At 46.6% G+C, this 12,485-nt stretch overlaps 1 pseudogene; it reads left to right on the top strand.

Annotated features, from left to right (window-relative positions):
• LOC115165524 (myelin-associated glycoprotein-like) overlaps positions 1-9,878 on the top strand; it is a 14,033-nt pseudogene extending 4,155 nt beyond the window's left edge.
• The last annotated feature ends 2,607 nt before the right edge of the window (positions 9,879-12,485 follow it).

The following is a 12,485-nucleotide window of genomic DNA, read 5'->3' as shown; positions in this document are numbered from 1 at the left end:
TAAAAATAGAATAGTATTGTACCACATTACACCACACTACACCATCGCAACTCTACATATCAGTCATACCTCTCTTCAGATGCAACTCTCATTCTGGAAGAGTCCATGTGCACAGTGGTGAGGGAAGGAGTCCAGTGTGTTTTCTTGGCTACGGGTAACCCTGAGCCCATCATTGAGTGCTACCTCCCCGACAAGAACATCAACGACACAGACGGCCTCTACAACTACTACATGCACATGGATGGCCACATGTCCATGGGCATGATAAAACTACGGGAGAAGGGTGAGCAACCTGGGCACTGCAGCGTCAGCAACATGTACAGGTCGGAGAGCTTTTATCTGGAGTTACAGCAGTAGTGTGAGTACACAAGTTCAGGTTTATCGTTAAACACAGAAACAAAGGCATACAATTAAAATGCAAAACATTGTATAGCCAAGCATACATGAGAGATAGAACTGAAATCAGAAGTGTAGTACCTTTATATGATATCTAGGTTGACTGTATAAGTAACAGCACCAACTGGCTACCCCATTGGCTTGATATGGCAATGGCATTATCTTGAATGTAAATACGTTATAGTACCTAGCTAAATTGTATTTTCTGTTCCTACACTGTCTTCAATATGATGTGCTTGTCCGATGTTAGAGAAGTACATGATGGCAGGGATCGTTGGCACCATCGTTGGAGTGGCTGTCATCGCCTTCATCATCGCAGCAGTGAGATATGTGGGCCATAACAACAAGAAGTGAGTATCCACCCTTCACTAACTGTGACAGGGGTCAATGCGAGTTACAGGTAGTAATTTCCTGTTTGAATTGACGATAAGGAAACCCTTCAGCCAGCCATCCATTCTAAAACACCTGTGTATTCATTAGCGGAAATGATTGAACGATGGACAACGTGAAATCATAAGTTATGCTAACGCCAGAGCGAGTTCAATTAATTTGCCATCCCTAGTCCCATTTCTGAAATCCTCTGAGATGGAGATCCAAAATGGCTGCCTGGTGGATTGGGTTAGCAAGCCAGTCTAACCGTAGCCGAAAGTTTGCAGGTTCTTTTCCCTGCTTTGATACTGCTTTGTATCCTTAGCCTGCTATGCTAAAAATAACTTAACTACGATGCTTCAGAATTATAGCATATATCACAGTATTTATGCTGCAATAGTTTATTAGACCATGCCTCAGGACTACTTGGCCTGTTGACTCCTTGTTGTTCCCAGTCCACACTGGCTGTGCTGCTGCTTCAGTTTCAACTGTTCTGCCTGCAGCTATGGAACCCAGACCTGTTCACCGGACATGCTACCTTGTCCCGTACCTACTCTTTTCAACTTTCTCTCTCTAGCTCACCTGCTGTCTCTAACTCTGAATGCTTGGCTATAAAAAGCCAACTGACATTTACTCCTGAGGTGCTGACCTGTTGCACCCTCTACAACCACTGTGATTATACTATTATTTGACCCTGCTGGTCATCAATGAACGTTTGAACATCTTGGCCATGTACTGTTATAATCTCAACCCGGCACAGCCAGAAGAGGACTGGCCCCCCCCTCAGACTGGTTCCTCTCTAGGTTTCTCCTTAGGTTTCCGCCTTTCTAGGGAGTTTTCCTAGCCACCGTGCTTCTACATCTGCATTGCTTGCTGTTTGGGGTTTTAGGCTGGGTTTCTGTATAGCACATTGTGACATCGGTGGTGTAAAAAGGGCTTTATAAATAAATTTGATTGAAATTTCCGACGAAAGCTTTTACAGAAAGTCGCTCCAAGACAATGTGCCAGCTCAACCACAACTAAACCCTTGAAACAATAACCATGAACGTCAACCATCAACCATAAAATGTAAGATTATTAACTACGTTGGGAAACAGGCACTTGTTTTAAAATGGATGCCCAGGCTTGGAGTGTCGCCCTGAGTTATTGGCCATGAGACCGAGTCTGATCTTGTGACTCACCCCCCAGAGAGAATGGCAACCCTGGGCGGTACCTGGTCTCTAAAACTGGAGAACCCAGCGTTGTACTACAGCACAGTCAAGAAGGACAAACAATGTCTGAGAAAGAAAGTGGTGAGACATGATGATGAACATGATAATAATAATTTACCCGTTGCTGATACTATACCCGTTGTTACGGATACACATAGTGTGTATCCTGTATTTGTATTTCTTTCTCTCCTTTCCCCCACAGGTGACAATCATCATCCCCAATCAGTCATCAATCAGTCCCCAAACAGAAGACACCTGCTCCTCTTCCCTCACCCAATCATATCCCTTTCCCTTGGTTTAAAAACCCAGTCAGTTGTTTTTTTCTCCAGATCAATCTTTGTGTTCATTATCTCTCTCTCCTCTTCTTCTCTCTCTCTCTCTCTCTCTCTCTCTCTCTCTCTCTCTCTCTCTCTCTCTCTCTCTCTCTCTTCTCTCTCTCTCTCTCTCTCTCTCTCTCTCTCTCTCTCTCTCTCTCTCTCTCTCTCTCTCTCTCTCTCTCTCTCTCTCTCTCTCTCTCTCTCTTCTGTCTGTCTGTCTGTCTGTCTGTCTGTCTGTGTGTGTGTGTCTGGGAATTTTGGGAGTTTGAGTGTTTGGGTGGAAGAGGACAGAGTAAGTTTTCTGGGGTTTGCAAGGTGTGGTATGCGCGATGGCTTCTCAGCCTAGCGCGGAGGAGACGCTGTCTATACGGCATGGATTCAGGTGTGTTCCTGAGAATGGAGTTAAGGTGGAGGAGGTTCTGCTCGCGTCGGCGAACAGGTAGGAGCTGAATTATACATTCTGCTTCTAGAATGAACAAAGCTGTGGTTTATTACCCACAGCTAGGGCAATGAACAAGCTCCGTTTATTTACGGACGATCAGATCAGGAAAGAGCTGAGTCGTTTTGGTAAGTTGCTAGCGGGTTTCGTGTACTGGTCGGCAGGTTTTCAGGCAGCTGCTGTTAAGCACGTTGTTTCGTTCCGGAGGCAAGTGTTTATGTTTCTTAACAACAATGAGCAACAGCTAAATGTGCATTTTAAGTGAGGCATGGGGAGGGTGCTCTATGCAGGGTGTTGCCAGCACAGACAGTCTACGGTGTTTTGAGTGTGGGGATTTGGGGCATAGAGCTTTGCATGCCCACATAAAGGCCGTAGACACAAGTGAGGGGGTACAAGCGGCTGGTGGGGAAATCGAGATCAAAGTGCAGGGGGTAATGAGATGCAGACAGCCAGAGGCTGGGCCTATTCATACCAAGAATGGTGGGGTAGCTGAGGCGGGGTCTAGTAAGGCAAGAGAGGTAGGGTAGAGGAGGCTGGGTCTAGTCAGACTAGAGATGGTGGTGTAGCGGAGGCTGGGTCTAGTCAGACTAGAGATGGTGGTGTAGCGGAGGCTGGGTCTAGTCAGACTAGAGATGGTGGTGTAGCAGAGGCTGGGCCTAGTCAGGCTAGAGATGGTGGGGTAGTGGAGGCTGGGTCTAGTCAGACTAGAGCTGGTCTGGTGTAGCGGAGGCTGGGCCTAGTCAGGCTAGTGATGGTGGGGTAGTGGAGGCTGGGCCTAGTCAGGCTAGAGATGGTGGGGTAGTGGAGGCTGGGTCTAGTCAGGCTAGAGATGGTGGGGGTAGTGGAGGCTGGGCTTAGCTATGATATGGAGGGTGGTGTAGAGGATGCTAGGTCTAGTCAGGTTATGACAGTGGATGAGGAGAGTACAGTGGGAAGTGTAAGAGACTAGGGGGGAGGAGGAGGGTGCCAAGCGGAAAAGGAAAAAGGGTGTGGTTAAAGGCACAATGGAAACTTTACCTGTTGCTGTGGGAGATGCCCTGACCAGAGAGGAAGGGCAGGTGGTCAGGATGGGAGATAGAGATGAGGAGGAAAGTGAGTCTGAGGAAGAGGATGAGGAGTTATTCTTTTCAGACTCCTCTTCAATGGGCCCGGAGCTGAAAGCCAGTCAAGCAGAGGGGTCTAAGTACACGGTGAGGGAACTGACAAGGTTCCTGAATGAGACCAAGGGGAAAAAAGTCAATCTTGAGGCTTTTTTCCCTGATTCAAGAAAGTTTGTACGATCAGTACAACATGCTGTGAGAAATGAGGGCATGGTGTCCTCTCACCCAGGAAACCGTTTAGGTTGAGGAAGTGGGTCACAACAGTGCGTAAGGGTCTACCTTCGGACACTGTTTAGATGTATATTTTCTTTCTGACACTGGGGTTTTTGAGCTTTGCTATTGGTCTCTTTCTCTGCTGGCTTTTCTCCCACTTCTTATGGAGACTCTTCGGGTAGGCTCGCTCAATATAAATGGCACCAAAGATGCTGGAAAGAGGAGCGTGTTGGGTGAATATGTAAACAAAAAAAGTACAGGTGTTGTTTTTTGCAGGAGACACATAGTGATGTGTTGAATGAAGTCGATTGGGGGCTCTGGTGGAAAAGGGGCAAGTGTGTTGAGCCATGGGACAAATCTTAGTGCAGGAGTGGCAGTCCTTTTTGCACGGGTCTGTCTGTAAAAATTTGCTCCTCAAAGGAGGTGTGTAGGGGGTGTCGGCTCCTTGTTGTTAAAGCAGAAATTAACAACATGGGGTTTGTCTTTATAAATGTGTATGCGCCTAACACAGGGAGAGAAAGAGGGGTTCTATTTGGAGTCTTAGACAGGAACTCTCACAGGTAGCGCCTGAGGAGACCACTGGTGGTTGGAGGGGACTGGAACTGCACAATGGATTTTACAAAAGACAGAAATGGGGAAGAGCCTCATTCAGTGTCAGTGGGAGTGTTAAGGGATATTATAATCAGTTTGACCTAGTGGATGTTTGGAGAACTAAACATCCGAACACAAGACAGTATACATGGGTGAAGGTTTTTGGGGCTAGGGTGAGTGCAGCCCGACTTGATCGGTTTTATATGTCTAGGAATCGGAGCAATAGGCTGTTGGGCGCTACCATTCTCCCGGTGGGTTTTCCGATCATCATATAACCATGGCTCGGCTGTCTATTTCACCAGGGGCCCCGGCAGGCATCCTATTGGAAATTCAATGTAAAGCTCTTACAAGATGCCACTTTTTGCGCAGGTTTCCAGACCTTCTGGGAAAGGTGGAGGCAGCGAATAGAGGATTATGAGTCTCTGAGCCAATGGTGGGATGTGGGGAAAGTCCAAATTCGGCTTTTCTGTCAACAGTACACAGCTCTCTCATCCTCAGAGGCTAGGAGAGTTTTGGGGGGAACTAGAGCGGTGTATTAGTGAGATGGAGGTACAGATGGTGGGGCAAGGCAATGTAGGCCTCCAGGCTAATTTAGCTGAATTACGCAGGGACCTGGGCAGTTTTTTCCAGGTTAAAGCAAAGGGAGCACTTGTAAGAGCTAGATTCTCCATGCTCAAGGAGATGGATGCTCCCAACTCCTTCTTCTTTGGTTTGGAAAGACAGAGCAGTGAAGCCAAGGGTATGCATTGTCTACGGCTGTCTGATGGGCGGGTGACCTCTGTGGTGGGTGAGATGCGGGAGCGGACTGTGGAGTTTTATACTGAATTGTATAGGGCAGAAGAGTGTGATCCTGTGTGTGCTCAGGTCTTGTTCACAGGACTCCCTAAACTCTCTCTGGCACAGAGGGATGATTTGGACGTTCCTCTGTTGTCCCATGAACTGGCAGAGGCCGTAACCCAGATGTCCACCGGTCGTGCACCGGGGGTTGATGGACTCCCAGTGGAGTTTTATAAAAAATTCTGGGGAATAGTTGGACGGGACTTCTTTTGCGTGTTGCGTGAATGCGTCGGGGTAGGGGAGTTGCCGATGAGCTGCCGTCGGGCGGCTCTGACTCTCCTGCCCAAAAAAGGGGACTTGTGTGAACTTAAGAACTGGAGGCCTGTGGCATTGCTCTGTGCGGACTACAAGATATTTGCCAAGGTCCTCTCTAACAGACTGAAGTCCCACTTGGACTCGATAGTACATAAGGACCAAACATATTGTGTACCGGGACGCTCAATCACGGACAACTTGTTCTTAATTAGGGACATGTTGGACTTGTCGAGAGGGTCTAATGTGAACTTCGGACTGGTCTCTTTGGATCAAGAGAAGGCTTTTGATAGAGTGGACCATGAGTATCTGTTTAATGTGATGTTTGGGAGGAGTTTTTTGACCTGTGTGAAGCTGTTGTATGCTTGGGCGTCATGCATGGTCAAGGTGAGAGGGGGGTTCAGTAGGCCAGTCTGGGTGAGACGGGGCATTAGACAAGGATGCCCTCTATCTGGGCAGTTATACACACTAGCCATTGAGCCTTTTTTAGGACTGCTACGCAGGAGACTGCAGGGAGTGTGCTGGACAGGCATGGATGTGTTGACAGGAATAGCAGTGTCAGCATATGCAGATGATGTTTCTGTGATGGTCAGGGATGGCCAAGATATGCAGGCACTGGAGACCAGTCTGAAGGTGTACGAGGGAGCTTCTTCAGCTAAGGTAAACTGGGGCAAGAGCAAAGCTCTGTTATGCGGGGCATGGGGGGATAGGGCTCCTCCTCTGCTTCCAGGGGGTTTGCAGTGGGGTTGTGAAGGGCTTAAAGTGTTGGGGGTGTACCTGGGCTCGGAGAGGTGGGTCAGGAAGAACTGGGAGGGGCTGTCACAGGCAGTGGTGTCAAGACTGGCCAGGTGGAGGTGGCTCCTGTCCCAAGTGTCATATAGAGGGAGGGTGCTGATAATTAACAACCTGGTGGCATCTTCCCTGTGGCATAAACTGGCTGTCCTCAACCCCCCCCCCCCCCCCCCGCCGGTCTGCTCGCAGACCTGCAACGCAAGCTGGTGGACTTCTTCTGGTCGGGCCATCACTGGCTGAGGGCAGCAGTGTTGTATATGACCGTCCATGAAGGAGGACAGGGCCTGGTGGAACTGGAGAGCAGGATGGCTGCGTTCCGGCTAAAGGCGGTGCAGAGACTGCTGTACCATACTGATGTTGGCTGGAGGGAACCAGCATGCGCGCTGCTGAGGAGAGCTGGCGGATTAGGTTTGGATCGGCAGCTGTTCCTCATGAAGCTGGAGAGGCTGAGTACAGCAGGTCTCTCAGACTTTTACTCTGGGGTGCTGAGGGCCTGGCAGCTGCTAAGGCCCACACGAGAAGGGGGTGTGGAGCCTGGGCTGTGGGTGTGGGGTGTGGGAGGAGCCTATCTTCCACAACCCAGCCATCCTTTTGAGATCGGTCCAGTCGGCCACCCTGCAGAGACAACTGATGGCAGGGGGTGTAAAAAGGCTGGGTGACTTGAGACTGCTGGGAGAGGAGGGGTGGAAAAGCCCGGAAGTCTTGGCACAGCAAACAGGGATAATGTCTCTTAGGCTGCTGGAGAGATTCCTGGAGGAGGTCCAGGAGGCACTGTCTGAGCCGGTAAGAGGGATGTTTGAGCAGCCAAAGGAGAGAGGGGCCACCAAGTTTTCCGCCACTGCAGGTGACGGCAGAGACTGGAGACTGGCAAGGGGGTCTGGAGGACTTGTTAGATTTTAACACTCCGAGCCTGGGCGAGTTTGAAGGGGTGGGAGGTAAAAGCCCTCTACAACCTATGCGTTAAGGTTAGGAACATTCGGGACCTAACAGGAGTAAAGGCACATCAGTGGCAGGGGGTATGTGGGGAGGAGAGTATGGTGGGTTTTAGATGGAGGGGGCTCTACAAATCCCCAGCACCAAAGAGGTCAGGGGACCTCCAGTGGAGCGTTCTACACGGAGCCCTGGCCACTAACAGCTGGCTGGCACGGGTTCAACCGGGAGTTGGGCAGGAGTGTCCTTTCTGTAAAATGAAAGAAACAGTGCACCATGTGTTTTCTGTGTGCACCAGGTTGATGCCATTAATGTCTCTGTTGGAATGTCTGTGTGAGAGGTTGGGGGTGGTCTTTACTGTTGGGGTGTTCATAATGGGATACAGGTATTCAAATAAGGAGAAGGCCAAATGTGTTTTGTTGAATTTTCTGTTTGCTCAGGCGAAGTTGTCTATTTGGCTAACAAGGAGGAACAGGGTCAAAGGTGGGGGATAACAGACCCTTTACTATTGTTTAATGGGATGGTCTCTGCGCGCCTTAGGGTTGAGTTTGAGTTCTATAAAATGATAAAAAGTGTGGAGATGTTTCAGGAGATATGGTGTGTTGGGGGGGCTGTCTGTATAGCTGGGGAAGATGTTTTGGATATACGGTTGTAGGAGTGGGTATTGTTTTGAGTATTGTGATGTTGGTTTGTATCATGTGGTTGCTGGAAAGGCGAGTATGGTACATGTATGCATCACAGGATGTATTTTTGGTTTTATTTTTAAGGGGGAGGTTGGGTGGTGAGTTTTAAATGAAATGAGAATGGTTCAATAAAGAAAGACAAAAAGTCAAGTCTCTCTCTCTCTCTCTCTCTTTTGTTTTTGCAACTACATGTCACTTTGTCCATCCCACCTGAGTATTGTTTTTGTTAAAGTGTTGACTGTTTGTATGTTTGGTGAGAAAAGGGATACCAAGACAAGACGCCCATGGGCCTACATTACCCGTAGGAATACTTTGTCTAAGTACTCTAGTTAGAACTGGGTGGACCACCCACTGTATTTTTGTTTAGTTAGCTAGCTGTTGTTGAAGTAGGCTAGTTTAGGGGTGTTTTGGATTATTGTTTCTTTGCTTGGGTCCAGCTCAGCCCCTTTTCTCACACCCCCATTACCGTGTGTTTAAAAATAAACCTGTAGTGTTTGACGGTAGATTTCAGTTGTCTGTGGTTTTTTTGTTCTCACTGTTACTTGTCACTATAATGATTTGTTATGGGTCTCGTATCCATCCCCCCCTAGACTGCAGGGCCAAAAGGGATTTGTAACACCCGTTCAATTCATGTACCTATTTTGATGTAGATTAAGGGATGTTCCGTGGAGATTAACCTATATAACCTCTTATGTTAGAGAAAATGTAAATTTCCTCAGCCAACTACTGGCCTAGCTTGAGAGTCCCAGTACCACTGGATTAGCTGCCACCATAGCCTTTCCAGACCACTGTTTTCTGCTTCATCGCTTCTCTGCCTTCTGTCTCTTTCTCTTCCCTTACTCTTGCACAGCTTAAGACAAACTTTGAGCCCAGAAGCTCTAACTCCATTCTAGAGGAGAGCACGGTAAGGTTCCTAAACAACCCAGCCCCAATCCCAACAAGTCTCAGTGGTAGACAGCATCCCTCACACATCCCAGACAGCAGAATTATACGATGGCCCAAATTCGGCCCTAATCTACAATATAACGATGTACCATTTTGCCCAGTTAACCACTTGGTGTTATGATACTGAAGTGGATCTATAGCATGAAATGTCCAGAGCTTGCCTGGCAAGGTGGATGTGGCCCACATTCAGACCAAAAGTAGCCCAATAACTATGGGAAGTTGTTAGGGCCACACAACTCAAGCCAGAGATGGCCCATAAGCAAAGTGCCAACCCTCCCCCAGTTCGCATCTCTAACATTCGAACCAGATCTGGGCCATATGACACATTGTGGTGCCAGAACTGAGCCACATGTGTCACCAAACAACCAGATCTGGCCCACAGTCGTCTGTCTTCCATGTGCTTTATTGCCTTTGATTTCCACGACTACTCTTGCACGGCTGCCTCGATACTAACAGGATATGCTAAACCGCCTCAATCTCCTTGTTTTACGCCTCTGCTCACCAATAACTACTAACCCTCCTTTCTCCTCTCTCAATGTCTGTGATGTTATTCCTTTATACTCTGAATGTTCTGAGGTGTCAATGGCATTGGTGGCCCTGTGCTGTTATAGCCTGTGATTCTGAATGGGCCTTCTCTCTTTCCATACCTTCAAGGAGAAGATGGGGATTATCAACCTGTGGGCTCTTTGGCAGACCTGGAGAGGCAAGAGCTGAAGTGCCCTGCCCTGGAGTTTCAGGGGGGCGCTCCAAGGATGGGGGGTCCTCAGGGAGGGGGGATGACGGCAGGGAAGAATCGCGAATAATTTGGAATTGATCTCAGGGTAGTTGGTGCCGTCATCCATATTTATTTAAACTGCATTGTTAGTTAGGGGATCGTAAGTAAGCATTTCACTGCAAGGTCAACACATGTTGTATTCGGCGCATGTGTCTAATACAATTTGATTTGATCTCCCCCCGTCCCTGGCTCATCTCAAATGACGTCTCCGTTAGTCAACCCCCCGGCCTCCAGGGGGAGCCCCAGTCACATCTCGCCACCCAGGACTGCCGGTAGCTACTTTCAGGGTCGGAACACAGGCCATTGGACAATGTAAAAAGCTCTTATCGGCAGCTGTCGGTCTCCCAGCTCTTACTCTACTGTTCATAGTCAAACAATTCCCTCACAACAGGTGCAATGGGTTTGATACTGTACTGTATCATCTAGATTCAATGTTGCTATTTCCATCTCTACACCATTAATTGTTGGCACTGCTGTCATGCTTGGGAAACGGTAACACATTTTCTGGGGCTCCCCTTCTGCATGTCACCCTATATCATACTCATAGCTAGCCTGGTTAAACCAGATTGAACGCTGCGCTCACCACTATTTTCCTGTAACGCAGCACATTCAGTTTGGATACCAGGCTACCTTGTACCTGCTCCTGTTCTAGATCGGTCCGTTATAGTTCTTCTCCACTGTGTCCGCTGCCAGTCGAAGTGTCAGGGAAAGGTGTGTGTTTTGTACTTTTTTAAATACCTCTATTTGTGACCCTGGATCTGGAGGAAATGAGGGATCTCTTCTCTCTTCCTGATCCAGTGGTTGTCAACACTGACCAGTGTTCAACAAACGTCAGGCCTGATACACATCCAATTGAAGCCAGTCATCTTCATCTCACATATTCTGTTCCCACATATAGTTCAATAGTGATGTGTACTGTGATTTAGTGGCTTTTGATGAGAAATGACTTTTTCTTAGATTTTATATGAAGGGAGAAGATGGATACTCTTAGAGGTTTGTCGAGCCTCGAACACAAGGTTCTGTTTGTGCAAGAAGTGGCCTGATTTTTTTTTTTTTGTTTTTATGCATTATAAGCACTGATTGCATTGTGTTTTGCTCTTGAGGAAATATGCTGGGGTAACACAGAATGTTCTATTAATGCCGTTGCCAATGATTTAATTACTAGTATTTTTGGACGATTTCTCTGTTTTGCTAAGGGGAAGTGTTAACTTATCCTTAAATGGGAACCAATAGGTTAGAATACATTTTTGGATCAATCTGGCATACATGACTCCACTGTAACACTCGCACAGCAGGCCAAAATGTATCTCGTTGAGACTGTGTTTGTGTAAACAGTGCTGAAAGATCAGCGAACACTGATCACTGTGGCTGTTTCAAAAGATCACTTTACCTGAGACCGCTTCCCACAAAATGTCTTCAAAGGTTGTGGAGTGTGAAATCGATGCCTAATCCTATAGGGTTGTATCAGTTGAGACATTTGAGTGGCACAACAATGAAGTTGTTATACCAGTTGGTTGTGCTATTCAAATATAATTTATCAACTCATGTAATGTAATGTAAGCTCACTAATGGCAACACTAGATAACAATGACTGTTAATACAATATTAATACGCTGCATATGGATGGGTAAAAGGATACCAGTATACATTATGTAAATAAATACCCTGCATGACTATTATGCTGTGAGCCATATGTGTAAATACACTACGGTATGTACATGCTCACTATTACAACAATGGTTTACACGTTTGATAACACTTTAATTGACTTCTCTGTCATAAGGGTGACATAACGCTGTCATAACATAACACGTCATTTTCGGTCATGAAAACTGATGTCAAAATACTGACAACCCTTTACACTGTCATGACACAAATTGGTATTTATGTAAATGAGTTGGCTAGCGGTATGCTAAGCCAATAAGCTGACTGAAGCAAAGATTTGTGCCATGACAGTCAAGCTTATGTCAGCTGTCATGACTGTTAATAACATATTTTATGTAATTGTTCTGACATGGTTAAGTCACTAGACCTAATGGCAGAGCGTTCAAGATGTGTTACCCAACATTGAGACATGCCAATATGGACATCCGGTTAGTAACACTTACTGTCGTCAGTTCTCTTGAACGCCTCATGGGGGGGTTTATTTCTTTCTGAACCTGGGAACAAAATGGAGAAGCGTTGTTCATGTCTTATCTAATTTGTTTGTCTCAGTGTGTTTGTAAAGCAGATTTGTACTTTCTTTACTTTGTGGTATTCATTATTATTGTGATTTTTAAAAAAAAAATTATATCTTTGACACAATAATTCCGATCAGAATTCTGCAATCCTTCTGCAAATTAGTACTGTTATTACTTAATGACAATAAGAGCTCTATGATGACGTTTGATCATTCTCTTTATTTTACAAGTCTGTCCCGCCTCAAGCAAAGCCATGTTTCTGAATACATTCTGTATCTCCATGCATTAGTATTACTTTATTGATACAGTATGTAACAGTTATTCCCCCCCACACCACCCCTCATTGTTTGCAGTTGCTACATCTCACAAAGCTTTATTTTAAACCATTTCACTTGATAATATTTGCAACATAGTTGAAGATAAAAACTTGTGCTTTTACATAAAATACTACACAA

The sequence above is a fragment of the Salmo trutta genome, chromosome 3 (genome assembly GCF_901001165.1).
Source record: "Salmo trutta chromosome 3, fSalTru1.1, whole genome shotgun sequence".
In the NCBI taxonomy this organism is placed as follows: domain Eukaryota; kingdom Metazoa; phylum Chordata; class Actinopteri; order Salmoniformes; family Salmonidae; genus Salmo; species Salmo trutta.
The sequence above is the reverse complement of the archived record's forward strand: the minus strand, read 5'-3'. Positions and strand labels throughout refer to the sequence as shown.